Source organism: Mustela erminea, chromosome 14, assembly GCF_009829155.1.
Source record: "Mustela erminea isolate mMusErm1 chromosome 14, mMusErm1.Pri, whole genome shotgun sequence".
Classification (NCBI taxonomy): Eukaryota; Metazoa; Chordata; class Mammalia; order Carnivora; family Mustelidae; genus Mustela; species Mustela erminea.
Window position 1 is genome coordinate 51,358,569 of NC_045627.1, and position 26,128 is coordinate 51,384,696.

Consider the following 26,128-nt stretch of genomic DNA (forward strand, 5'->3'; position numbering starts at 1 on the left):
AAGATTCTATCATCTAATATCTAGACTACTGCTATATCTACCTGGCCTCTTTGCAATAAGGGATATTTTAAGATGCCATTCTGACCATGCCACCCCTTTTGCTGAAGCATGTCAGGGTTTCCCATTGAACTTAGGATAAAGACATTGGTAGTATGATTGCAATATGTCAGTTGTCTTCCCAACTTCATCTCATAGCTCCTTCTTGTTCTTCCAGCAGTGCTGATCTTTCCACAATTTCTCTAACTCACTCTGCTCCTTCTCATCACAGGACCCTTGCTCACCAAGTTACCTCCATCTGAAACATTTTCTGCCTGGTTAAATCTATTCTTAGCTTAAGAGGCAGTTCCTCTAGGAAGACTTTCCTAGCCTTAAAAACTTTATCAGTAAGTTTCATAATATTTTGTTTCCATATCAGTTTGCATTATAATGCAGTAATCATTTTGGACTTCTTTACCATTATTAATTCCACATTATGTTGATTACATCTGTAAGCTCCATTGTATTACCAGGGCTAGCACGGTGCCTGGCACAGAGTGGGCATGAAATAGATATTTATTGGAGAAATAAAGGAAGGAAGGAAATAAAGAAGCCTGAGAGGGAGCAAGGAAATAGGGAGAGAATCTATAAATGATTGCTCATATATATATATTTCATTTCAGAATCACTGGGAACAGGCCAGCCCAACAGGACATGGGGAGATAGTGTACCTGAATTTACCCATTTATTCAACAAATATTTATGTATTCATTATTAAAGTAATGTACTTTTTTCTGATTATGAACATAATTGTTTCATTTGGAAACCATGAGGGAAAAATTCCCAAATATAGAAGAGAATCAATTTGCCTTTCATTCCAGAGTCCAATGATGAAGTACTGTTAAAATAATTTGGCAAATTTCTTTTCAGTTTTTTTTTTTCCCATGGATACATAATATGTAGGTAGGATCATTATATACATACCTGCTTCTTTCTCTTAATGATATACTGTCAGCATTTTCCTGTATTGTTAGGAACTCCTTGGGGCATCTGGGTGGCTCAGTGGGTTAAGCCTCTGCCTTCCGCTCAGGTCATGATCTCAGGGTCCTGGGATGGAGACCCGCATTGGGCTCTCTGCTCAGCAGGGAGCCTGCTACCCCCACCCCTACCCCAGCCTGCCTCTCTGCCTACTTGTGATCTCTCTCTCTCTCAAATAAATAAAATCTTAAAACAAAATTCCTTGAACACATAACATTTAAATTGCTAAGACATATTCTATTGCATGGATGCATATAATTTAGTCATCCGTTGTTGGATATTTAAGGGCTCGCCAATTTGTCACTTCTATAATAAATACATGCTTTGTGGGGCTCAGAGATAAATAAGATAATACATTCAATCTGGCACGAGGTGGATTTTGGGAAAAGAGGAGACGGCTTTTCCCAGGTGGCTGAAAAGAAAAATTACTTGCTGTAGGTTGCTGGACTCTGGACAGGTGTCCTCAATGTAATGTGTTGTCGGTCACGGTAAGGAGCATTTTGTCTCTCCGGTGTGCGCTCAGACTTGGGTGCCTGCTCCCCGGGAGAGAGAGGGTGGGGAGGATCTGGCCTAAGTGCACCTCACTTTCAAAGCCTGAGGCGAGGAGCCCCTGAGGCTTTGGCTCCCACTAGTGGAATGCCCCCGGGCAAAAGCTTGGCGTTCTAGCCACACGCCGCCACGTGCCGGGCGCAGGGCCCCGCCCCGCCCGGCTCCCTGACACGCCCCTCACACTTGGCTATCAGAAACTCTCCCGGCAGCTCCGCCTCCAGGCGACCTCCGCCAGTCCTCCCGGCCCCTAGAGTAGTCCCGCCCCCGGACTGCGGGCCCCGCCCCCGCAATCCGGGCCCCGGGGCTGCCCCGCCCCGCGGACCATTTCCGAGACGCGGGGGCGGGGCCCTGCGCGATGACGTGGGCGGGCGTGCGTGGTGACGGCCCGCGTCCCTGTTACTCAGCGGAGCGGCGGAGGCCGGACGACGCGGCCAGGAGCGGGGAGCCGCGAGCAGCCCTGGGTAACGGCCGTGGCGACCGCCCGGACGGCGCCAGTCCCGCCGGCGGGCTTTCCTGTCGTCGTTCTTTGCGTTGTGGGGTGAGTGCGGCGGGCGTCGCAGGGCCGGGGCGGCCCGCGGCCCCGCCGTGTTTATGTTATTGTGCCGCCGCCACCACCGCCGCCGCCTTCTCCTCAGCCGTGACCCCCTCCCGAGAGTGGGGGCGGGAGCGCGCGGCGGCGGGGGGCGCGCGGCGGCGGGGGCGGCGCGGGAACAATAGCTGCCCGGGAGGCGGGGGCCGGTCAGGGGGCGTGGGGCTGCGGGACCCTGGTGCTCCCTGTCCGTCAGCCCCCGGCCCGCCGCCCAGCTCCACCCGTCTGTCCTCGCGCGCCCTTCTCACGGGGGTCTCGCATCCTCATCCAGAGGGGAGAATGGAGCGGAGGGTGGGTGGCAAGTTCTGAAACACTTCGGGGAAGGTCCGGACGGAGGCGCCTGAGCGGCCCGCCGCGCCCTGGCTGCCTTTCCCGGCAATGGGGAGCCGAGAGCGCTCCTCCGGTCGCCGGGTCCCGACGCCGACCGGCGCCCACGGGGTCTGTGTTTTGTTTCTCGGTGGTTTCTTTGTGCTAAGGTTCTGGGCGAACGCAGGCAGCGGCGCCGAAAAGGGCTGGGATGGCCTTCAGCTCTGGGCTGCGGGGGGGAGCCTGGGCCCTCGACCTGGCGCGGAAGGTGTCCATCAAGCTGTGAGCGAGCTTTAGTGGTCATCGGGCTTTTCTCTTGAGGGTCACTCGGTGGTGACCTTTTGACTTTTTCACCCCACCCTCTCCTCTCTTTGTCTTGCACTTGTGTTTCCAGTCCTTGGTAGAACCAAGTCCATTTTAGAGTATTGTGATGATCGCTTTTCATTTTAATTTCTGAGAGTTCGCCATCAGATGTTTACTGTGAACTTAATAACATGTTGACTGCATGCATGGTATCAATGTTCAGTGGTTACTATTTTTACCTCTGAAATTCAGTAGTCTTTTCTATAGAACTCTGGTCTGTCAGTCCATTGTGTTTTGAGATAAGCATCCAGCAAATATCTTTGGCAATTAGAACATCTGTTTATTTCATTCATTCATTTAGCAACTGTTCAGTACTGTATTTAGATGGAGAGTTTGAAGGTAAAGAGAAGTATCATTTAATGAAAGAGGATGCTTTGACGAAACTGTAATAGATGTCCCTTAAATGAGATAATTATGTAAGTGGTGTGTGTTAAAAAGGGTATAGTTGTACTCTGGGTCATTTTATTGTTGTGTTTTCGTTTTGGTACAATCTGGAACTTACAGTGTTTGGGAAGTAGAATTAGGAGATTGGTCTAAATATACAATGGCTTTCTTTATTTACAAATTTAACTTTTAAGTTTTAATAGCCTTACAGTCTTATAGTCACTGGTAATGTTTATCTCAAATTACCCTGCTATGGGTTAAACCTAGGTGGTCATATGCTGTCGGTGAACATGTTTAGTGCTGTGCCTGACAAAAGCAGGCAATCAAAGCGGGACTTCCTTGAGGACAGGCCTGTCTTCCATCTGTCTCCAACACCTAGCCTGAAATAGAGTAAGTGTTCAAAAAGAGTCAGATTGATGAAAAGCTCTTTACAATTAGTAGTGTTTAAAATCCAGGCTTAAATCCAGTCTTTTCAGTTCTCTGTAAAGCCTCTTGCATACTGTCACTTTCAGATGTCTGAATGATTGGTTCATATGTATTATCTGGTACCACAGTAGGGGCTCTTGAATATTTTATTTATTTTTAAAGATTTTATTTATTTGAGAGAGACAGCTTATAGGTGGAGGGCAGGGAGGAGCAGAGGGAGAGGGACAAGCAGGCTCTGCACTGAACAGGGAGCCTGACAGATCTATGATCACGACCTGAACAGAAGGCAGACGCTTATACTGAGCCACCCAGGCGCCCCTGAATATTTTCTTACCTTTTTTCCCCTGTCACTTCTAATTCCTTATCTTACAACAAAACCTTGTCTAAAAGTCTGTGTATCACACACAGGCATAATGTTATTACAATAGGGGTCTAAAATGACTGAGTTTGTGTTTTTGCAAATATTGCTTGAAAAGTTTCTGATGACATTTATAAGTGGAAAAGCTAGACTATAGGAAATAAGCTATATAAAAAGTTTTATTAGAGATGTTTAATTTCTAATTGCATTTTTAGAAATGTTTAATTTAAAATTCTACCTTGGTGAAGCATTTGGGCCTAACTTAATTTAACATTTTTCTACTGGTGAAGCATATGGGCCTAAAAACCCAAATAATACTTACTTATCCAAGTTCTATCTTTTTTCCACTCATTACTTAATAAATTTTAGCATTTGTTTTGGATATGAGAGAATTTGAGGTGAGCTCATTATTGCCTGATGTAGAAGACAAGTAAAAAGGAAATGATACTTTATTAAGATAAGGAATGAAAATCTTGAGATACCAAACTTTTAGTACTTTACCTAGTTACAGTATGTCAGATTTCAGGAAAGGTTACTAATACAAATCCTTTGGCAGTAGCTCATTGTCAGGCTACATGTTAAACCAGTTTTTTGTTTTGTTTTTGAATTTCTTTTGATTTAAAAAAAAAAGCTTTATTGAGATATAATTCACATATCAGAAAATTTACTCTTTTAAAGTGTGCATCAGTGGTTTTTAATATATTCACTAAGTTCTACATTGATCGTTACTATCTAATTCCAGAACATTTTCATCACCCAAGAAAAACTCTACCCATGAGCAGTTATTCCCCTTTCCACTCTAAATTATGTTTAAAGGAAGAGATAGCACTGATTCTTTTGGTGAGTATATTCCATTAATAAGTTTGAAATGGGCTGTCTTTTTGTCCTGGCAGTGTGGGAAACTATATCCCTGTACTCCTTTAGGTCCTCAGAGAAAGGCCACTTGGAGAGGAAATTAATTTAATAATAAATTCTACCCAAATTAATGAGATTAGAATCTAAACTCAATGCCTAATTTTATGGAAATGACCTTGTGAAGATACTCAGTGCTCAGTGAAGCAACTTGAAATAACTTAAGTGTCCAGTTAGTCACAAACTATCCTAGAGACAGTCGAGGAAGTTATTGAATAAAAGTCTGATTCAAGTTAGTCTGCTTTGTCTGTGAATTGAGTTTGGACATACTCGAATCATCTAGATAGTTCAGCCACTGTGTGGCACATGTAGAAGTATGAAATAATATCTGACATTAAGATGCCAGCTCTGTAGAGGTCTCTGGTCAAATCAGTGGTATGGAGAGTAAGTTGTTTGGATTCATGTAGTGCGAGGAAGTCATTGTAGCTACATAGTTCTAGATATGAATCATTTGCCTATTTCAGAGCTGTGATGCTTGTTGTCTTAGTCATGAGCTCTTTACATGAACATTTAGAAAATTAGTTTTCTTACTCTAATGCAGATTAACTTGAACTTTGATTTCAGAAATGAGTTCTGAGTCAACAGACTTTATTACCTAAAAAGAGACAGGAGTACTAAAAGAAGAGCTGTCCTATCAGGGCAGTAGGTGAAACTAGACCTGTCCAGTAATCAGACCTAGGTTCACTTTTCAGTTCTGTCTTCTAGACTTTGTCATCAACAAGTTCCTGAGCCATAGAAAAGTTGCTTAACCTTTTTGAATTTAAAACTGTAAGCTGAGGCTGTTGGAACCTTTTTTTTTTCTTTAAGATTTTATTTATTTATTTGACAGAGATCACAAGTAGGCAGAGAGGCAGGCAGAGAGAGGGAGGAGGAAGCAGGCTCCCTGGGCTCGATCCCAGGACCCTGGGATCATGACCTGAGCCGAAGGCAGAGGCTTTAACCCACTGAGCCACCCAGGCACCCCTTTTGGAACTAATTTTTATAGAAATGTTGTTCTTGGGATAGGTTTTTCCAGAAAACATACTGGGATAAAAAGTTTTTGGGTGATAATCAGAATCCTGTGTCAGGAACAGCAATGAAATTTAGACTTTTGTAATTTTCAGAAGCAGAAAAAATTAAGTATTTTCTTTAATCCATTCTTATAAAACATATGAAAATTTCACTGTAAGCTTAAGTTTTTTGAATGATAGATTTTATTCATTCCACGGCACCATGCTTTACTAATGAGACTCTTTACTCTCAGAGAGTTGGTGGAAGATGTGAAAATGAAGAGTTGCCTTAAGAAGCTTCCAATCAAGGATTGGAATAAAGGCATATCTAAACAGTGAATTTATATTCTTTTAAAAGATTTATGAGAGGGCTTCCCCTAAACAAACAAAAGCCTGCCTCCAAATATCTGGGCAGGCTAAATTTCATTGAAATCCGTTTTTGAAATTACACGTGAATATGTATGTGTATAAGTTCTTTTAGAACACATATTAGCTGCCATTCTTCTTCAGAGTGGTGGGTTATACAGTACACATATATGTCTGTCTCCTGTTACCTTTTGGAAGTATGTCAGTTTTGGTTAAAATCTGCCAGTCCTTTAGGAAGTTAAGGAGCCCAAACGTAATAGTCGTTGTTACCATAAGTTTTAAGGTCAGCTCTGAGTTCAAATTCATGATCCAAATCTAACTAACTATATGGCCAGGTTGGTTAGTTCAGGTTATATACTGCCTTTGGGCCTGTTTTATTATTTGTCAAGTGAGAATAATAATAGCACGTAATCTCATAGGGCTGTAAGGTTTAAGTAAGGCATTGCATGTAAAGTGCTTGGCACTAGTACAGTATGTGGACCCTAGATGTAAGTATTCAGGAAATTTTAGCTGTTATTATCACTTATTATTTTTAACTTGGAACAAATGGAAAATGCCAGGTAAATTAAAAACAAATTTCATGTATACATCTGAGTTCTCCAGTAAATGCCAGTTGTTTCCCTCTGCATCTTTGGGGGTTTATTTAAAACTGGATTGTCTCATCTAATCTGAATTGACTGGAATAATTTAACGTTTGGAACAGTAATCCTCTCTGCTTTAAATTTAATTTAAAAGCAAATATTAAAAAAAAATTATTTGCCACATTCTCTGATACAAAGTTATTTTGCTGTGTTTACCTTTCCCACTGCAGAGATTGTTTAAGCTTTCCTAGGTTGATTTTGACAGATTTCTAAAAGAATGGTAATCTAGGAGCTGGGAGTAGCTGTATCCTGTTTCTGTATTTGAAGAAAATGGAATGCTTTTCCATCTTTAGTCTTACTGGAATTTGTGACTTTGTGAAGACTGCAAACTTGTCAGAGACTGGGTACCCACAACAGTTCATTAATCATTTTCTAGAGGCCTCTAGAAAAACGAGGGAAGCTATTTATAAGTAGTATCCGGAAATATTTTTCCTGTGTTTTTCTGAGTTTTCTGTGTAGTGTTTCTGTGGTTATATTGGTACATCACTCCTTGAAGACAGGAACTAAGAAATGACACTGGTTTTACATAGGTGGTATTCATTAAGTGATGTGGGGGCAACAGGAAGTAGAAATTAGTCTGTACTTTTCATGAGTATAACCTGATGGGAAATAAGGACAAATGTAAGTGCATTTATGTCCTAATGCAAGAAACCAGATATTGATAGGCATTTCATTGGGAATTTCCTTAATCTTAAAGTCTGAGTGCTGGATGTTGGAGCATTTGGGGACTTCAAAACCCTATATCTGTCATATTACCTTTTAAAATGTACTCACTAGATAAACCGCAGAAAGGAAGATGTCTTCTTTCCTAATTTCTGGTTAAAGTTGAGAGTGTGGTACAGATAAGTCAAAATCTGTATGCTAAAAAAGATAAACCTTTTATCCTCAAATTCATTTTGGAACACAATAAAGTATTAAAGGAAGTATATGAAAAGCAGATAGAAAAGATGCTACTCAAATACTAATCAGAGTCCTCAAACTCCTGTATTGAAGCTTTGATGACTTACAGCTAAATTTATGGTAGGAGCATTTCTTAAGTTTTTCTAATATTGAGAAGTATGGGCTTTCTGTTGCTGAGGGTCCCAAGCCCCCCCACCATATTTTTGGGGTCACTAGAAAAAAATATTTTTGGGGTCACTAGAAAAAAATATTTTTGGGGTCACTAGAAAAGAAAAACTTTGGTTGGCATGAAGCTTCAAAATATCAGCTAAAAGCTATTACGAGGGATGGATACTCACCCTTTCTTGACTTGATCCTTAGAGGATGACTCTCTGACTCTCAGCTGCCACATGGGTCAGCCAAAAATGAAATAAAGGAAAGCCATTACAGATTTCTCTGTGACTCAAGAAAGGGTTACTTTCTAGTCAAATGAAAACCAAAGCATGTAGCTGAGAATTGAAAAGTTTTAGTAATTTTATTTACATCTTAGGTAATGTATTTACTTGATTCAGAATTTCAAAGATTTAAAAAGATGTACAGTATAGTCTCCTTCCCATTCTGCACAGCCACACAGTTCCTCCACATGGAAACACTGTTAAGTTTCCTGTGAAACCCTTCAAAGATAGTTTATGTATGTGTAAGTAAATAGAGATATATAATACCTTGTCCAAAACCCTAGATCCAGTTGTATTTCAGAATTGTTTTGTTTGGGGGGGGGGGTTGCTGTGGAAAGGTAATATAGTGCATTTACTGCATTATTCAAAATCCCTATTGGGGAATGTTGTAGCATCTTATAATTAAATACATTAATATTTCTGCAACAAAAGCATAAATAGTACAATAAAGATAAAAATTTTATCTTTATAAAAGACTTATGGAAATTATTGTCAGATTTTGACACCAAATAGGTTTGTACTAAACTTATAAGGAAATATTTTTTCTGAACTTTAAAGATTTTAGAATGGCCAGTGATGGATTGTATGTCTTGTATGTGTAATGTATGTTCTCTGCCTTTACCTTTTTCATTTAAGTTGTTCCATACTATGCACAGTATTCTTTAGCTTTTATTTTTAACTTAACAGTATAGCTTAGGATGGTTTCCTGTTAGTCATATCAGGACATAAATGTCATGCTTATTCTTTCTATTTTTTTTTTTTTAAACACACTTCACTGAGACTATTTGTCTTAGCTTGGGCTGCTATAGCAAAATACCATAGACTGGGTGGTTTAAAGAATAAACATTCCAGTTTTGGAGGCTGGGAAGTACAAGATCTAGGTGCTCAGAGATTTGGTTCCTGTGAGGACTCTTCCTGGCTTGACATGTCCCCTCACTGTGTCCTCACATGTCCTCACTGCTCTCTCTTCTTTTTATGACACTAATCCCATCATGGGGTTCCATCTTCATGAGTTCCTGTAGTCCTAATTACCTCCAGAATTCCCAAAGGGGACACACAAGTTCAGTCTGTAACACCATTATACAGGTTTAGTATTGATTTAAGTACCCCTTTTGATGTACATTTAGATGGTTTTCAGCCTTTTGCTATGAAAAGATATGGTACAGTGGATTCCTTATATATACATTTTTTTTAACACTTGTATAGAAACGTGTAGTATACATATCCAGAAGTGGAATTCCTAGAATGTATGTGCTTTCTAAGTTTGATAGATATTGCCAAAATAATTTGAAGAAACTGTTTCAACTTACATTCCATCAGCCCTGCTATTATGAGTAACATTAAACATCTTTTGTCTTTCAAGGGCTATTTATATTTTCTTCATTGTGAACTGTCCATATTCTTGCCTATTTTTATGTCACTTTTGTTACTTCTCAGATTTGTCGAATTTATTTTTATGTTAGGGAATTTATTTTTACATTAGGGAAAATAGCTGTATGCTATTTTTTGGAAGTATTTTTCCTTATTTGCTCTTTACTTTTTAGTTTGTTTATGGTGGTTTTATCACGCTCATTTTTTTCCCCCAGCAGTTAAAGTGCTTACCAATCTTTATTGACTTCTAAATTGTATGTCATTGTTTGAAAGTCTTTCCCTGACTCAGCATTATCCAGCAATTATCAAATGTTATCTTTCCAGTACTCTTAGGGTTTTTTTGTTCATCTCTCTCTGCCTTTTGGTTTTGTTTTTTTAACCTATTTGGAGTTTATTCTGGGGCAAGCTATTATGTATAGGTTCAACCTTATTTTTGTCACCACATGACCATCCAGTTGTCCCAACATCATTTATTAAATAATCCATTTTTGTCTTACAGATTTGAAATGCTACCTTAATAATTAACTGGATTGCTAAGTGTATTTGGGACCATTTCTGGTCCACTGATCTGTCTGCCTACTTGGGAATCAATCCCTTTAGTCTAGTTTCCATTTCTGTTGAGATGACTTAATTATTTATTTTATGGAGGTAAAGTTTGCATATAGTAAGATGCACAGCATAATGAATTTTGCCTGTATATTACTTGTGCAATACCCAGATCAAAATATAGACCATTACCATCACCCAGAAAATTTACTCATGCCCTTTTCAAGTTAATATGTCCTTCTTGCCACCACCTTTCCCACCTTGATTAACCTCTATCGCATTGATTTAGTTTGTGTTTAGGATTCTTTTTTTGTATTTATTGGCAGTTTTATGGTGTTCTTTTTATCCAAGAATATGGGAAAACTTAATCTTTTCATTTTTTTCAATTCCCTTTTTGAATTCCTAACAGCATTTTTAGGTTTTGCGCTATTCTTTCTTTCTTTTGCTGTTAGAAATGGCATCTTTTCTTCCATTTCAGCTACCTGGTTATATAAAAGAAAGCTGTTTTTTTTGCTTATTGACCAGTTATATTAAATAATTTGCTTTTTAGAAATTGTTACTATTTGTAATAATTCTGTAGTTGAGTTTTTCTTTTCTTTTTTTTTTTTTTAAGATTTTATTTATCTGAGAGAGACAGATCGTGACAGAGAGCGCAGGCAGAGTGGGAAGGGAGAAATAGGTTCCCTGCTGAGCAGGTAGCCAGAGATGGGGCTCTGTCCCAGGATGCTGGCTGGGATCACGACCTGAGCCAGAGGCACTCAACTGACTGAGCCACCCAGACACCCCAAATTTTTTATTTTCAAGTATAAATCATACATCCTTTTTTACTTACTCCAGTTTTTTATCTCCCCTCTCCCAACTTTTATACCCCTAGTTTTTTCTTGTATTGCATTGGTAGCAATGATTTTTAAAACATAGTTTTTCTCCACAATGTATAAAATAAGGATCAAAATACTTGTACTTGCTGTATATTTAAAGGATATGAATAGTAATTGAAATAGAGGGAGTATGAGAGTAATTAAAGCAATGTAAAGTTTTTCAACATTAATATAAGAAAACTTGAATTGTGGGGGCGCCTGGGTGGCTAGTGGGTTAAAGCCTCTGCCTTTGGCTCAGGTCATGATCCCAGGGTCCTGGGATTGAGCCCCACATCGGGCTCTCTGCTCAGCAGGGAGCCTGCTTCCTCCTCTCTCTCTCTTTGCCTGCCTCTCTGCCTACTTGTGATCTCTGTCTGTCAAATAAATAAATAAAATCTTGAAAAAAAAAAAAACTTGAATTGTGGTTTTTAAAATGTCAAAAAGACAAAGTAGTGATTATATGACAGTGAATGCAGAGTTGGTAATTAACTTTTTTGTCTATTATTTAATAATACAAATAGATTGTTTTCTATGTGCGTGGCACCCAGGGGCAATTTCTAGTAGTGTAACTTAGTCTGCTGGAAATTACCTCTGGGTGCTATGCACATAGAAAACAATCTATTATATAGATTCTTCTAGATAATAGATTATATAACTTCTATATAGCTTGACCCTTTAGAAGTGAGCAGCAAGTGAGCGTGGACAGGAAGGATTTAGGCTTAGAAAAATGATACTGGCAAAAATCTGCAAGTCTAGAGAGCATGAAGGTAGGGGAGGGAGTTGAGGGAGTGCCTTTGATTTGGCTGTTGGGTTTGGGGTAGCTATATTGTGTGTGAAGATACTTGGCTGAAATTCAGTAGGGATCTAATTGTTTAATGGATATTTCATAGTTTATTTTGTATCTTGCCACTTCTCCCCCACAAAATTCAGAGGTGATTTACTCCTCCAGGACACACACACTGTTGAATAAGCTAGAAATAAAAAATCAAAACCAAGGGAAAACAAGAATCCAGAATATTCTAATAATGTTATAGCTGATAGGTATTTAGTACTTAACCATTTATCATGCACTATTTTGGGACTTTACCTGTGTTAAAGTGTTTAAGTTTTTAAGCTAAGATGCTTATACATCTTAGCAAGTATCAGCATGACAAGTTGGAAATCTGTAGGGCAGGTGCTGATGCTGCAGACTTGAATTTCCTCTTCCTCAGGGAAACCTCAGTTTTGCTCTTAAGATATTTCAGCTGATTGAATAAGAAGCACCCACATTATTGAGGACTGTCTCCTTCACTTAAAGTCAAATGAGTGTGGATGTTAACAACATCTGCAAAATACCTTCATAGCAACACTTAGATCTGTGTTTGATTGAATGATAGGCCCATCACCCTGCCAAAGTGATACATAAAACTAGGTCAGTATAAAATAAGGAAAAGGGAAGGGACAAGGGAAATGAGGTGTGCGTGTGTGTGTGTGTGTGTGGTTTTGGTTTTGTTAGGAGTGCTTTCAGGAGTGGAATTAATCATAAAATCTTAACTGGTTAAGAAAGGTGGTGAAGTCAGGGTGGGTAGTAAGAAAGTTTATTGGGAATTGTTAGAGGTGAGTGGGATGGGATAAAGTAATGCTCTAGAAGTCTTGAATGTGTTGGTCAGAGTGGGATGCTTGAAATAGAGATTTAACAGGTAGTTAAATGGTAGTTTCTTCTAGCAATGATAATACCCAGGATGGACTTGGAGTGGGCTGCTAAGGTGGAATTGAATGAAAAGTCTGTGGAAATGAGGAGGCCAGTGAATAAGAGAGGCTGAGCTGTCAAAGGGGTCAGTCATTGGTGAATACAAGCAAGTGGTAAAGAAATAAGGATACTTCACTGTGAACTAACTATTCGACAACATCCTCGGTCAGTGGGGAAGAATTGAAGGAGGGTAGATGATAATAAGGAATGGTAAAGGTAGTATAATCAGCTAAATTTGGCTATCACAAATTAGGAATTTCAGAAGGCCAGAGAAGGGCCTAGGAGGATTGAAAGATTGGGTAAAGTGGAGGATGTACTCAATACTGTGGCAGTAAGAACTTGGGGAAGATGACCAGGAAGAGTTGGACTTTTTCTGGGATGTGAGGTGTGATGGGGTTAGTCCTGATCATAGAAGTGGGCATTCGTTCTACTGTTGGAGGACTCCGGCAGTGTTTTTCAAATAGCCAGTGATGAATTCAGGAGGTTACTACTAATGTATTTTTAAATGAAATGAAACAGAATATCACAGTGAAATATCACAAGTAATAAAGTAAGGGACTATGAATTTTTTAACAGCTTTGTTGAGATTTAAGTCACATACCGTTACAGTTCACCTGTTTGAAATATACAAGTTATTTTTTGTTTGTTCTCATGGAGTAGTGCTCCCATCACTACAGCCTACTTTTACAACATAGTTGTCACTCTAAAAATTCCATACCTATTAGCATCACTCTCCCCATTCCTATGCAACCCCCCACTTTTCCCCAGCACCAAGCAACCACTTATCTTCTACTTTTTGTCTCTGTAGATTTATTTTAGGCATTGTATGTAAATATAATCATGTAACATATGGTCTTGTGGCTGGTTTATTTTACTTAGCATAATGTTTTCATGGTTCATCTTAGCATGTATCAGTACTTCATTCCTTTTTATGGCCTAGTAATACTCTATTCTACAGGGGCACCACATTTCATTTATCCACTCTTTAGTTGGTGGGCATTTAGCTGGCTGTAAGTCATGCTGTCATAGACATTCACGTACAAGTTTCTGTGTTCGGTTCCTTTGGATATTTAACCACATTGGATGGAATTGCTGGTCGTATGGATAATTCCATATTTAACATTTTGAGGAACTGCCATACTGGCTTTTCAAAGTGGCTGCACCATTTTACATTACCACCAGTAAGGTACAAAGGTTTCAGTTTCTCTGCGTCTTGTCAATGTCTGTGACTGTCTTTTGATACAGCCTTCCTAATGGATGGGAAGTGGTATTTCATTGTGTTTTTGATTTGCACTTCTCTGATGGCTAATGATGTTGATCATCTTTACATATGTTTATTGGTCATTTGTCTATCTTGGGAGAAATGTTTATTTAGATTCTATGCCTGTTTTTAAGTTGGGTTACCTTTTTATTATTAAGCTGGGTTTTTTAGGTAGTGTAGGTATAATTCCTTCATCAGACATGTGATTTGCAGATATTTTCTCCTGTTTTCAGTTTCTTCATAGTATTGTTTCAAGCACAAAAGATTTAGTTTTAACGAAATCCAGTTTCTGTTTCTTTTGTTGTTGCTTGTGCTTTTGGTGTTTTATGTATGAAACCATCACCCAACTCAAGGTTATGAAGAGAACTCTTGTGTTTTCTTCTAAAAGTTTTATAGTTTGAGCTCTTACATTTAGTCCTGTGATCTATTTTGAGTAAAATTTTTTGTGTATGGTGTGCAGAAGGGATTTGACTCCATTCTTTGGCATATGGACATGCAGTGTCCTAGCACTATTTGTTGCAAATACTGTGCTTTCTTATCGAACTGTCTTATCATCCTTGTTTTTAAAAAAAATTTTTTTTCCTGGACTATCAGTTCTATTCTATTAATCTATAATATGCCAGTCATTATATCAGCCACCTGGCCTTGATTATTTTAGCTAAGAATGGTTTTTTTGAAATTTGTGTTTCAATTAAGTTGAGTATGCTTATATACAGATACACCTGGAGGTTGTCTATAATGTGTTATGATGTAAAATGCTTGGAAATCTCCGATTTGAGCTGTGTTGGTTCTCTATAACAGTTTATGCTCTTATGGCAAATGAATGGACTATATTCCCTCTCAAGGACTGGACCAATAAGGCAGGTTAAAGGGCCTTTTTGTGTAGAATTCCTTTTACTGAATGACACATTTTTCTTTAGTAGATATTCTTTTGGGAGGTGTGTGGACCTGAATAAGGAAGGTTTAGAACAGCTGTGGGAATTTTTAATCAGAGATGAATCTAAGGAGTAGGAAATGAGGTATGGTTTGAAATTTCAAAGTTAGCAGACTTTTGTTCTGGGCCAGTTTTTCATGACTCTGTTGTTATTTTTTGTCTTTTTAAACTTTTTGCTTATTTGAGAGAGAGAAAGAGAGTGAGAAGGAGCCACATGGTGCGGGGCCAGGGGGGCGAGGGGTGGGGGCGTGACAGGTGCAGAGTGGGAGGGGAAGCACACTCCCTGCTGAGCAGGGTGCCCAACTCCGGGCTGGATCCCAGGTCCCTGAGATCATGACCTGAACCAAAGGCAGACCTTTAACCAACTGAGCCACCCAGGTACCTTCTCAGTTAAAAAAAAAAAAAAAAAAAAAAAAAAAAAAAACTTTTGAAAATGTTAAGCATGTCTGTATAGGGTAACTTTATTATTTTGATCCTTTGTAGATATTTTCATGTAGGCTTTTGTATTATTCAGTTTTTCATCATGTTGCCTTCGTCTTTTCTACCTGGATGTTTCTTATTAAGGCATTACATATGCAAAAACCTAGGGATAGTTTCTGGCTTAAGGATGATGTTACCTCCTTCCATGAAAGACTTGTGTTTGCTTTCAGTAGGAAGCTGTCTAGTGGAACTAGATAGGATAGTGAACTATCCTGTATCATCTTAATCCAGAGACTGAAATGTTTCAAAGATGGGCTCCACACTTTCCAAAGGCTAGCCTATTTTATGTTTTGTTTGTTTTAGGATATGATTCTTTGGGGTCCTAACATAAAACCAGGGGTGTTATAAGTCCCCCCCTCCAGTTCCCATTTCCCTACTCCCATACTGCATTGGGCCCTTACCTCCCATATTTAAGTTCTCCAGTCTTGTAGGTCTGTGAAGCTTTCTCAGTTACCTTATGGAATTGACAGATGTAACCTAGGAAAAATGGCCCCAGATGCTTGGCCCACCTCTGAGAATTTCCTTACTGTCTCAAATCTTAGCCTCCTTACCTTTTTTACTGCATTGTTAGCATTCTGAAACCTTCAAAGAGGTGTGGGGGGTTTTGTTTGTTTTTCCGATTTTACCTGGGGGAAGCAGGTATCCAGTTTTTCTTGTTCTCAGTAGGAGATTAGTCTGAATTACCTGGTTCACCAAAGTAATTTGTGAGCTTGATGAAGGTCTATATCTTAAGATTTCCAGTATATGTAGTTTTAGTTTTTCTCAAGGTGAGATTTTGGGTACTAGTGTTATTATATATGTATTATGTAGCCATATTATATGTATTACAGCAATTATTAGAAAAGGGAAAAACAGACAGGATTAGAAAAGGGAGGAAGCAAATGGCAGAGAGAATGATATTTTTGCAAAGTTTGGGAGAGATAAAGCTAAGGGAACATTTTCATGTCTATTAGGACTATCAAAGGACAGTTATGTGTAAAAGGAGCTGACATTTATCAGCATGAGATTGTTATAGTTATGTGGCTGTAGAATTGGAACAGGCACAGGGAAGTATCTGTTCCGTTATCTTAAGTAAAATTTTTAAATTTGTTCCACAAATTTAATTTTAATTTGTTCTAAGGCATTATGAAGGGTTTGACTTTGGGGCCAATGGTTATGCTTTGTAGCAGTATGTATCTACAGCACAGCCTCTATTAAGGGATTAAGAAGAACTTACTTCTGTGAAATCCATTATTAATATAAGGTATAGGAAATCATATAGCTTTTAATTTTAGTTAACTTACACTCTTCTTGAGTTCATTTATACTCTTGAACGTCCAACTCATTTCCTGTATTACTGAAATTTCTAAGTTATAAAATTTTCTGTTACTTTTCAGTTACTGTAATTGAACAATGAAAATGATATCTCTTTTGTAGTCACCTTTCTTCTGAGAAAATGAGAGACATTGGAGGTGTCCTATCTGAGGTGATTTTATCAGCAGTGTTTTGGTTGATATTTTAAACTTTCGGAAGGTGGGAAGTGTTTCTTAAACTGATTACCTCCGTGCTTCACTTTCCCAGTGTTTATGCAGTGTATGTGTTATAGGATGCTAATTTAAAATGTGAAAGTTTGTTACTTTTGTCAATAGAATCTATTACTATATTTTGGTGCTTTACAGTTCATTCGGGCAGCCTTTTTTTTTCCCCCCATTCTCCCTCACCACCCCCAATCTACTTTAAGAATCTTCAGGGGTGCCTGAGTGGCTCAATTGGTTAAGCTTCTGTCTTTGGCTCAGGTCCATGATCTCAGGGTCCAAGATCAAGCCCTGTGTTGGGCTCCCTACTCAGTGGGGAGTCTGCTTGTCCCTCTGCCCCTCCCTTGTTGATGCAAGTGCTCCATTTCTCTCTCTCCCTCTCAAATAAATAAAATCTTTTAAAAAATGTTCTAACATGCAAATTTAAAGAATCGTACAATAAGCACCCCAGACTACCATTTGGATATGGTTGTTAACATTTTGTAGTATTTGTTTATACAAATTTGTTTATACAAATTTGTAGTATTTGTTTACGTATTTGTGTATGCACTTGACCCCTAAATGCTGCCATGCATCTCCAAAAATTAAACACATTTTCCTACAGATGTCATTCTTTTAAAATGAAGCTGTAAGTTTTAGTCTATATTCGGGTTTCTTCAGTTGTCCATTTGCAGATGGTTTTCTCAAACTCTAGGGTTCAATCAGAGTTCATGCATAATATTTGTTATTGCTTTAGACACTTAATATGCCTCACCATCTGCGGAATATATGTTCCAGGACCCCCAGTGGATGCCTGAAACTGCAGGTACCAAACCCTGTTTTTTTTTTTTTTTCAATATATGTATTTTTATAATAGAGTTTAATTTCTAAATTAGACAGAATAAGAGATTAATAAGGATATAAGTTGATCATAATTATATAAAAGCTATGTGAATGTGGTCTATAAATATCTTATTGTACTGTACTTCTACCTTTTTTGTGATGATATGAGGTAATAAAATGCTTAAGTGATGAGACAAGTGAGATGAATGACATAGGTATTGTGAATAGCATTAGGCTAGTATTGACATGCTGATGGTAGATCAGAAGGAGCTTCATCTGCTTTGTGGAAAGATAAGGGGAGATTGCTGTACTATAAGTCTCCCTACCTCCACTCCCCTTCCCCCTACCACCAATATTGCCTCCTTTTTTTTTTTTTTTTAAGATTTTTATTTATTTATTTGACAGACAGAGATCACAAGTAGGCAGAGAGGCAGTCAGAGAGAGAGAGGGGGAAGCAGGTTCCCCGCTGAGCAGAGAGCCCGATATGGGGCTCGATCCCAGGACCCTGGGATCATGACCTGAGCCGAAGGCAGAGGCCCTAACCCACTGAGCCACCCAGGTGCCCCCCAATATTGCCTTCTTAAGATAAGACCAGTGGTCTGGCAGAACTTTCCACATTCTGGATTTGTATGATTGTTTCCTTGTGGTATTTAACTTGTATCTGCACCTACTGTGTTTCCTAAAAATAGAAAGTTTGGTCTAGAGGCTGGATTATATTTAGGTTTTTTGGCTTAGATGCTCCTGTGTACATTATATTCATTCATAACTCAAGACATATAACACCAGGTTGTCTGCCCAAATTATAGTCATTTGGTTAGGTGGTATTCATTAGATCTATCCATTATAAAGATGGGATTTTTTCCCCTCCTTCTTTGTAATTAGCACCTGATCAGTGAGGCAATGATTTGGTTCCCTGAGAATATTCTGTTTCCCAGCAGCCTTTGCCTAATGTTTCTTAGCCTTTATTGATGAGTCTTGTCTAAACTAGTTATTTCACTGAGCTCACGAAATGTTCTTTTCTAACCCTGTCATCCTTCAGGATACATTAGCCAACTATCGACCATTAAAAAGACCTTTCTCTTGTCAAGTAGGATTGAACTAGAGTTTTTCCTAAAAGGGTGAGGAAATGCTTATTTTCTTTTGATAATCAACTTTTTAACTCTGAAAACTGAATTCTGAAACTCTGAACGTGATGTCTACTCTGAACTAGATTTCTGTCATACTGAAAGAGAGAGAAGAGAGAAAGAAAGTTGTCTGCCACCATTGGAGATGACTGCTAACTAGACTGCTAGCTAGACTCTAATTAGACTCTGTCTAGTTAGCAGTCATCTCCAGTGGTGGCAGACAACTTTCTTTATCTCTTCTCTCTCTTTCAGTATGACAGAAATCTGCAGGGTTTTTTTTTACTGTTTTTATAATCATTCCAGTCATTATTCCTTTTTTTTTTAATTAAAATTCCATTAGCCTCACTAGTTTCAGATGTGGTATTAAGTAATTCATCAATTGCATATAACACCCAGTGTTCATCACATCACATGCCCTCGTTAATGTCCATTACCCAATTACCCCATTCCCCCCACCCCCCGCACCTCCCCTCCAGCAACCCTCAATTTGTTTTCTATAATTAAGAATCTCTCATGGTTTGTTCTCCCTTTCTGATGACTTCCCATTCAGTTTTCCGTCCCTTTCCTCTGCTGTTTCTTATATTTCACATATGAGTGAAACCATATGATAATTGCCTTTCTCTGATTGACTTACTTCACTCATCATACTCTCCAGCACCCATGTTAGTGTAAATGGTAATATTTCATTCTTTTTGATAGCTGAGTAATATTTCATTGTATATTTCTACATCATCTTTATCCATTCATCTGGTGGTGGAAATCTGGGCTTTTTCCAGAGTTTGTCTATTGTGGACATTGCTGCTATGAACATTGGGGTGCAGGTGCCCTTTCAGATCAGTACATTTGTATCTTTGGAGTAAGTAGTAGTGCAGTTTCTGGGTCAAAGGGTAGCTCTATCTTTAACTTCTTGAGGAACCTCCATACTGTTTTCCAGAGTGGCTGTACCAGCTTGCATTCCCACCAACAGTGTAAGAGGGTTCCCCTTTCTCCACATCTTCACCATTTGTTATTTCTTCTCTTGTTAATTTTAGACATTGCAACTGGTGTGAGGTAATATTTCCTTATGGTTTTGTTGTATTTCCCTGATGCCTAGTGATGTGGATCATTTTTTTCATGTGTCTGTTGGTCATTTGAATGTCTTCTTTGCAGAAATGTCTGTTCATGTCCTTTGCCCATTTCTTGACTGGATTATTTGTTTTGGGGATATTGAGTTTGATAAATTCTTTATAGATCTTGGATACTAGCCCTTTATCTGATATGTCATTTGCAAATATCTTCTCCCATTCTGTAGATTGCCTTTTAATTTTGTTTTCTGTTTCCTTTGCTGTGTTAAAGCTTTTTACCTTGATGAATTCCTTAATAGTCCATTTTTGCTTTTGTTTCCCTTGCCTTTGGAGGTATGTCTAACAAGAAGTTACTGCAGCCAAGGTCAAAGAGGTTGCTGTCTGTGTTCTTCTTAAATCTAGAGGTGACTTTAGGTCTAAAATGAGTCTCTTGTAAACAGCATCTATGGATGTGTCTTGCTTTTTTTTTTTTATGCAATCTGATACCCTGTGTATTTTGATTGGAGCATTTAGCCCATTTACATTCAAGTAACTATTGAAAGATATGAATTTAGTGCCATTGTATTACCTCTAAAGTCCCTGTTTTTGTAGATTGCCTCTGTTTCTTTCTGGTCTGTTACTTTTGGGCTCTCTTTGCTTACAGGATTCCCTTTTAATGTTTCTTACAGGCTTGTTTAATGATCACAAATTCTTTTAGTTTCTGTTTGTCCTGGACACCCTTTATCTCTCCTTCCATTCTGAATGACAGCCTGGCTGGATATTCTTGGCTGCATGTTTTCTCATTTAGTACCCTGAATATATCATGCCAGCCTTTTCTGGTCTGCCAGGTCTTTGGATAGGTCTGCTTGCCAGTGTAATGTTCCTACCCCTGTGGGTTAAGGACTTCTTATCTTGAGCTGCTTTCAGGATTTTCTCTTTATCTCTGAAATTTGCAGGCTTCACTGTTGTATGCTAGTGTGTTGATCTAGTTTTACTGATTTTGGGTTGGGGGGGTGCACTCTCTGCCTGCTAGACTTGAATGTCTGTTTCCTTTGCCACATTAGGGAAGTTCTCAGCTATGATTTGCTCAAATATACCTTCTGCTCCTCTCTCTCTCTTCTTCCTCTAGGACCCTAATAATTCTAATACTGTCTTGCTTTGTGGTGTCACTGATTTCTCAAAGCCTCCTCTCATGATCCATTCGTTTTTCTCTCTTTTCCTTAGCTTCCTTCCTCTCATCTTGTTTTCTGTGTCAGCTCTTCTGCCTCATTTACCCTAGAGGTTAGAGCATTCATTTTAGACTGCATCTCAGTTAAAACATTTTTTATTTTGGCCTGATTAGATTTTATTTTTGCACTGAGATTCTCTAGTGTCTTTGATGTTTTTTTCCAAGCCCAGCTAGTAACTTTATATTCACTATCCTGAATTCCAGCTCTGACATTTTGCTGACATCCATATAGATTAGGCCTGTGACAGTATTACCCCAGTTTTTTCCTTTGTTGTAAATTCATCCTTCTAGTTATTTTGCTTAGAGGAGAACGGGTGAACAAGAGAACAAAATAGAAAATATTAACCATGACCCAAGCAAAATGCACACTAGACAAATCCAAAGAGGTTGGAAACTTAAAAAAAAGAGAGAGACAGAGACAGAGAGAGAAAAGGGGAGGGGGGAAAGAATATAATCTTCCCAAGTGGACAAAACAGGGTGATCCACTTGGTCTTAGCTGTTTTTTGGTCGGTTTGTTAGAAGACATTAAATCCCGAAATTGTAAAAGAAGCAAAACTTGAATATGTACAAAAATAAAGTTGAATATAGTGAAAAGTAAAAAATGAAGAATATATTTACAAAGTATAAATGTAAAAATAAAGGTTAAAAAAGACTTAAAAATAGTTGATAAAATAAGAAACTCATTGAAAAGGGAAAAATGAAAAAAAGAAAAGGAAAATTTGAAACTGAAATATAAAAGAATCATGAGAAAAAAAAAAATCTCAAATTCTATATACTGTTTTCCCCGATGCTGGAGTTTTGCATTTCTGTGTGCTCAGTAAACTTAGTGTTTTCCTGATTTTTCCAGCTGGGCTTCTGGGCGAGGGTGCTACTGTACTGATTCTCTGATGTCTTTGCCTGGGCAGAGTTGTACTGCCCCTTGCCTGGGACTGGGCTCAGTGTAAGCTGCTTGGGGTGATTCTTTGTGGCTTTTTGTTCCCTGAAGGTTTTCCACAGCTATATCACTTTCCAGTAGCCAGCTTATGGAGTTTCCCCCTCCCACACACACACCATTTATATTCTGATATATCCCCTCAGATTCACTTCTCCACACCCCCTACCTTGCAAAAAGTGGTCGGTTTTCTATTTGTGGAATTCCAGCAATTCTTTTTTTACATCTCAGATTGAATTTATAGGTGCTCATAATGATTTGATAGTTACATAGTTAAATTCAAGGGACCAGATGAAATAAAGTCCCCTACTTTAATGCCATCTTGCCTCCTTCCCCTCACTATTCCTTTTTTAGTAGGCTTTTTTAGAAATTCTGGCTTTTCAGAAAAAATGAGAACATATTACCTAGATTTCCCTTATACCCTCACCCAGATTCTCTTACTATCAACAGTTTCCTATATTAGTATTGTACATTTATGACAATTAGTAGACTAATATCAATACATACTTTTTTTAAAAGATTGTATTTGAGAAAGAGAGAGAGAATGTGTGTGCACACAAGTGGAGGGGAGGGGCAGAGGGAGACGGAGAAGCAGGCTCCCCACTGAGCAGGGAGCCCAACACTGGGCTTAATCCCAGGACTGACCCACCCAGGCACCCCAATACATTATTATTAACCAAAGTACATAGTTTATTCAGTTTTCCATAGTTTTTACCTAATGTCCTTTTTCTGTTATTTTCTGTTCCAGGTATCCTATCCAGGATACCACATTATATTTAGTTGGTCTGTCTCCTTAGAATCTTCTTGTCATTGAGTTCTCAGACATTCCTTCATTGTTTTTGATGACCTTGACAGTTTTGAGGAGCACTGGTCAGGTATTTTGTAGGATTCCCCTTTGTTGGAATTTGTCTGAAGTTTTTCTGAGTTTTAGACTGGGATTATGAGTTTAGAGGAGACAGATCATAGAGGTAAAGTACCATTTTCATCACATCATATCAGAGGTACATGTTGTTAACATAGTTTACAGCTACTGATGTTGACCTTGATCACTGGCTGAAATAGTGTTTGTCAGATTTCTCCACTATAAAGTGACTCCCTTTCTACTCCCCATTGTACCGTTCGGCAGATGTCGCTGTGTGCAAGAAGTTAATAGGTGCAGCCACACTCAAAGAGTGAGGAGTTATGTTTGTCTTCTTAAGAGTACAGTGCATAAATTAGTGGGATCTTTCTGCAGAGAGTTTTAACTCTTCTCCCATTTATTAATTCAGTAATTTGTATCTTCTCCCATTTATTAATTCAGTAATTTGTATCAGTTATAAGTTCATGATTATTTTCTACTTTGAGTTATAACCCAGCTCTACTTTATTTTCTTGCTCAAATTATTCCAGCTTTGGCCAGTGAGAGGTCTTCCAGTTGGTACAACTATGCTCCTTTAACATACCTCTATCAAAGCAGGTAATTTTTTTCTTTCTTTCTTTTTTTAATTTTTTTTTTTTAAGGATTTCCTTACTTTCTGCGACTACAAAGTGTTTCCAGCCTATCTTACCTATTTTCTGCCCCACTTTTAGAATCAACCACTTTTCCAAGGAACTCTATTTCCTTATATTGGAGAATGGTATTAGAGAATTAGAAACCAAGATCTAGGTACTAGGTGTGCTTATTGCCTCTGGGATGTGGCTTTTCTTAGTCACTCTCAGCAGACAGAGCTAAGAAATGAATGTGTGTATGTATTAATAACACACATACATTTGTGTTTGTACACATATCTATAAATATTTTGTATAACCATCTGTGTCTATATTAAGCTAAACATGAGTGCTTACTGTCTTCAGTTCTAATCCATTACCACATGGATCTTTCTGGCATTCTCTCCTTAGTGATAGTAATTTCCTCTAACAGTGAGAAACCTGCCTCCTACCATACAGGATCCATTTACTTGTTTAATTCCAGCCTGTGTATGTTTAGAGCAGTATTATAATTAACTTATGCCCAAAAGGAAACAACTTTATCAACTAGGAGTTTTTTGTGTGTGAATTCTTTAGGAATTACTACATATGTAATCACATTGACAAACAAGAACAGCTTTATTTTTTTGTTTTACAATATATATACTTCTTATTTTCTTTTGTTGTTCAGTAGTCACAAATTTTTGTATGATACTAAATACGAGTGATGAGAGGGGACATCCTTGTCTTGTTCCCAAACCTAGAGGGAAAGTATCCAGTTTCTTACCATTGAATTTATGTTAATTATAGGGTTTTGTTTTGCTAGAGAATTTCTTCATCAAATTGAGGAGAATGGTTTCTAGTCCTAATTTTCTGAGAGTTTTTATCATGAATGGGTGTTAGATTTTGTCAATTGAGGAAAAAAAAGATTTTGCCAAATGGCTTTTCCTCTTCCAGTGATATGATCGTATGACTTTTTTTCTTTAGCCTGTGAATGTGGTTGGTTACATTAGATTTTAGGACCAACTTTGCATACCTGGAATAAATACCCTTTGGTTGTGGTATAGAATTCTTTTTATATATTTTTGGATTTTGTTGCTGATATTTTGTTGAGGATTTTTGTATCTATGTTCGTAAGAGATACTGTTCTGTAATTTTCTTTTTCTGTATTGTCTTTATCTGATTTTGGTATTAGGATAAGGCCGTAGTCATTGAGTTAGAGGATATTTCTTTTGCTTCTATTTCTGGAAGAGATTGTGGAGAATTCATAATTAATGTCATTTTTTCCCATAAATATTTGGTAGATTTCATCAGTGAAACAGCTGGACTTGGTGCTGACAGTTTGGAAAGGTTAATATTGATTCAGTTTCTTTAATTGATAAAGTCATGTTCTGATTATCTGTTTCTGTTTGTGTGAACTTTGTTAGATTTTATCTTTCACAGAATTGGCCTATTATTTCATCTCAGTTAACACATTTATGAGTATAGAATTTTTCATAATATTCTTTTACTGTTCTTCTAATGTACTTGTAATCGGTAGTGTTGACCCCCTTTCACGTTTTATATTAGTAATTTGTGTCTCTCCCTCTTTTTTTCTTTTTTTCTTAGTCTGGCTAGGAGTTTATCAATTTTATTTATATTTTCAAAAAACAGCTTTTGTTTTTGTTGTTTTATTTTTCTGTTTTCAGTTCCGTTGATTTCTGCTCTGTTCCCCCACCCCCTTTTGCTTGTTTCATGTGTCTTTATTCTTTTTCATACTCGCATGGCTCTAGATTTGGCCAGTGGGAATTTCTTGAAGTGATGGCTCTATCATTTTGATCTGACCTTGTTGGTCATTGAGTACTTCCTGGCAGAACAAGATGTCTGTGTTTCGAGTTGTACTTACCCTGCTTCAGCCTGGAACACTCCATTTTTTAGGAAATTAGTTTTAGTCTGAGTTTTGCATAATTATTCATTTCTTTCACTTAGACTTGGAACAGATTTGCCACAAAGGATTATGCTTTTTGCTTTTCTTCAGCAGTCTGCAGAGCAACAGAGATATCCTGTCCATGCTTTTATTTTTTACATCTTTCCTTATTTCAAAAACAGAATGTTTTCTTGTTCAGTATGTGTAGGCATAAAGGTATTCAAATATACTCAGATTCTTGTATTAAGTCCCTGAAGCTGAGTTGAACTTTAGCAGTTTGCGCTTGTGCTGTGTTAAAAGATAATTGCGTACCACATTGCATACCTTTTTAAGAAGTTAGAAAATTGAGTATGCAGTGTTCTGAATTATTTCATTTGGCTTTTTTGCATCTCTAAAATTATTTCATCATTTATATTTAAAGTGTTTGAGCTTTAAGGGTTTTGGTTTTGGTTTTTGTTTTTTGTTTTTTGAACAAATACTATCTGCTAGCACTTAACAATTAACACATTTAGTCTTTCTGACAATCTCCATTACTCTACTCTATCCTCCACTTTATAGATGGGAAAACTCAGGCAGTGAAGTTAATTGCTCAGGGTGGTGGAGCCAGAATCTGAATCCAGATAATCTGCTCCAGAGTCTGAGCTTTAATCACTGCTATGTGTGGCCTCTCCTGTGATGGTTAAGTGGAAGTGTTGTATGTGGTTTT

General features: G+C 38.2%; 1 protein-coding gene across 11 annotated transcripts in view; it reads left to right on the top strand.

Annotated features, from left to right (window-relative positions):
* Positions 1 to 1,921: 1,921 nt before the first annotated feature.
* MAPK8 (mitogen-activated protein kinase 8) overlaps positions 1,922 to 26,128 on the top strand; it is a 103,691-nt gene continuing 79,484 nt past the window's right edge. For 2 of the 11 annotated variants that reach the window (XM_032311954.1, XM_032311966.1), the window contains exon 1: positions 1,923 to 2,101. The gene's annotated coding sequence lies outside the window, so the exon portion shown is untranslated. Of the gene's footprint in view, positions 2,102 to 3,472; positions 3,596 to 4,731; positions 4,830 to 17,659; positions 17,729 to 18,784; positions 18,864 to 26,128 lie in introns of all 11 variants that reach the window. The other 9 variants (XM_032311955.1, XM_032311957.1, XM_032311956.1 and 6 more) reach the window with 9 other exon arrangements.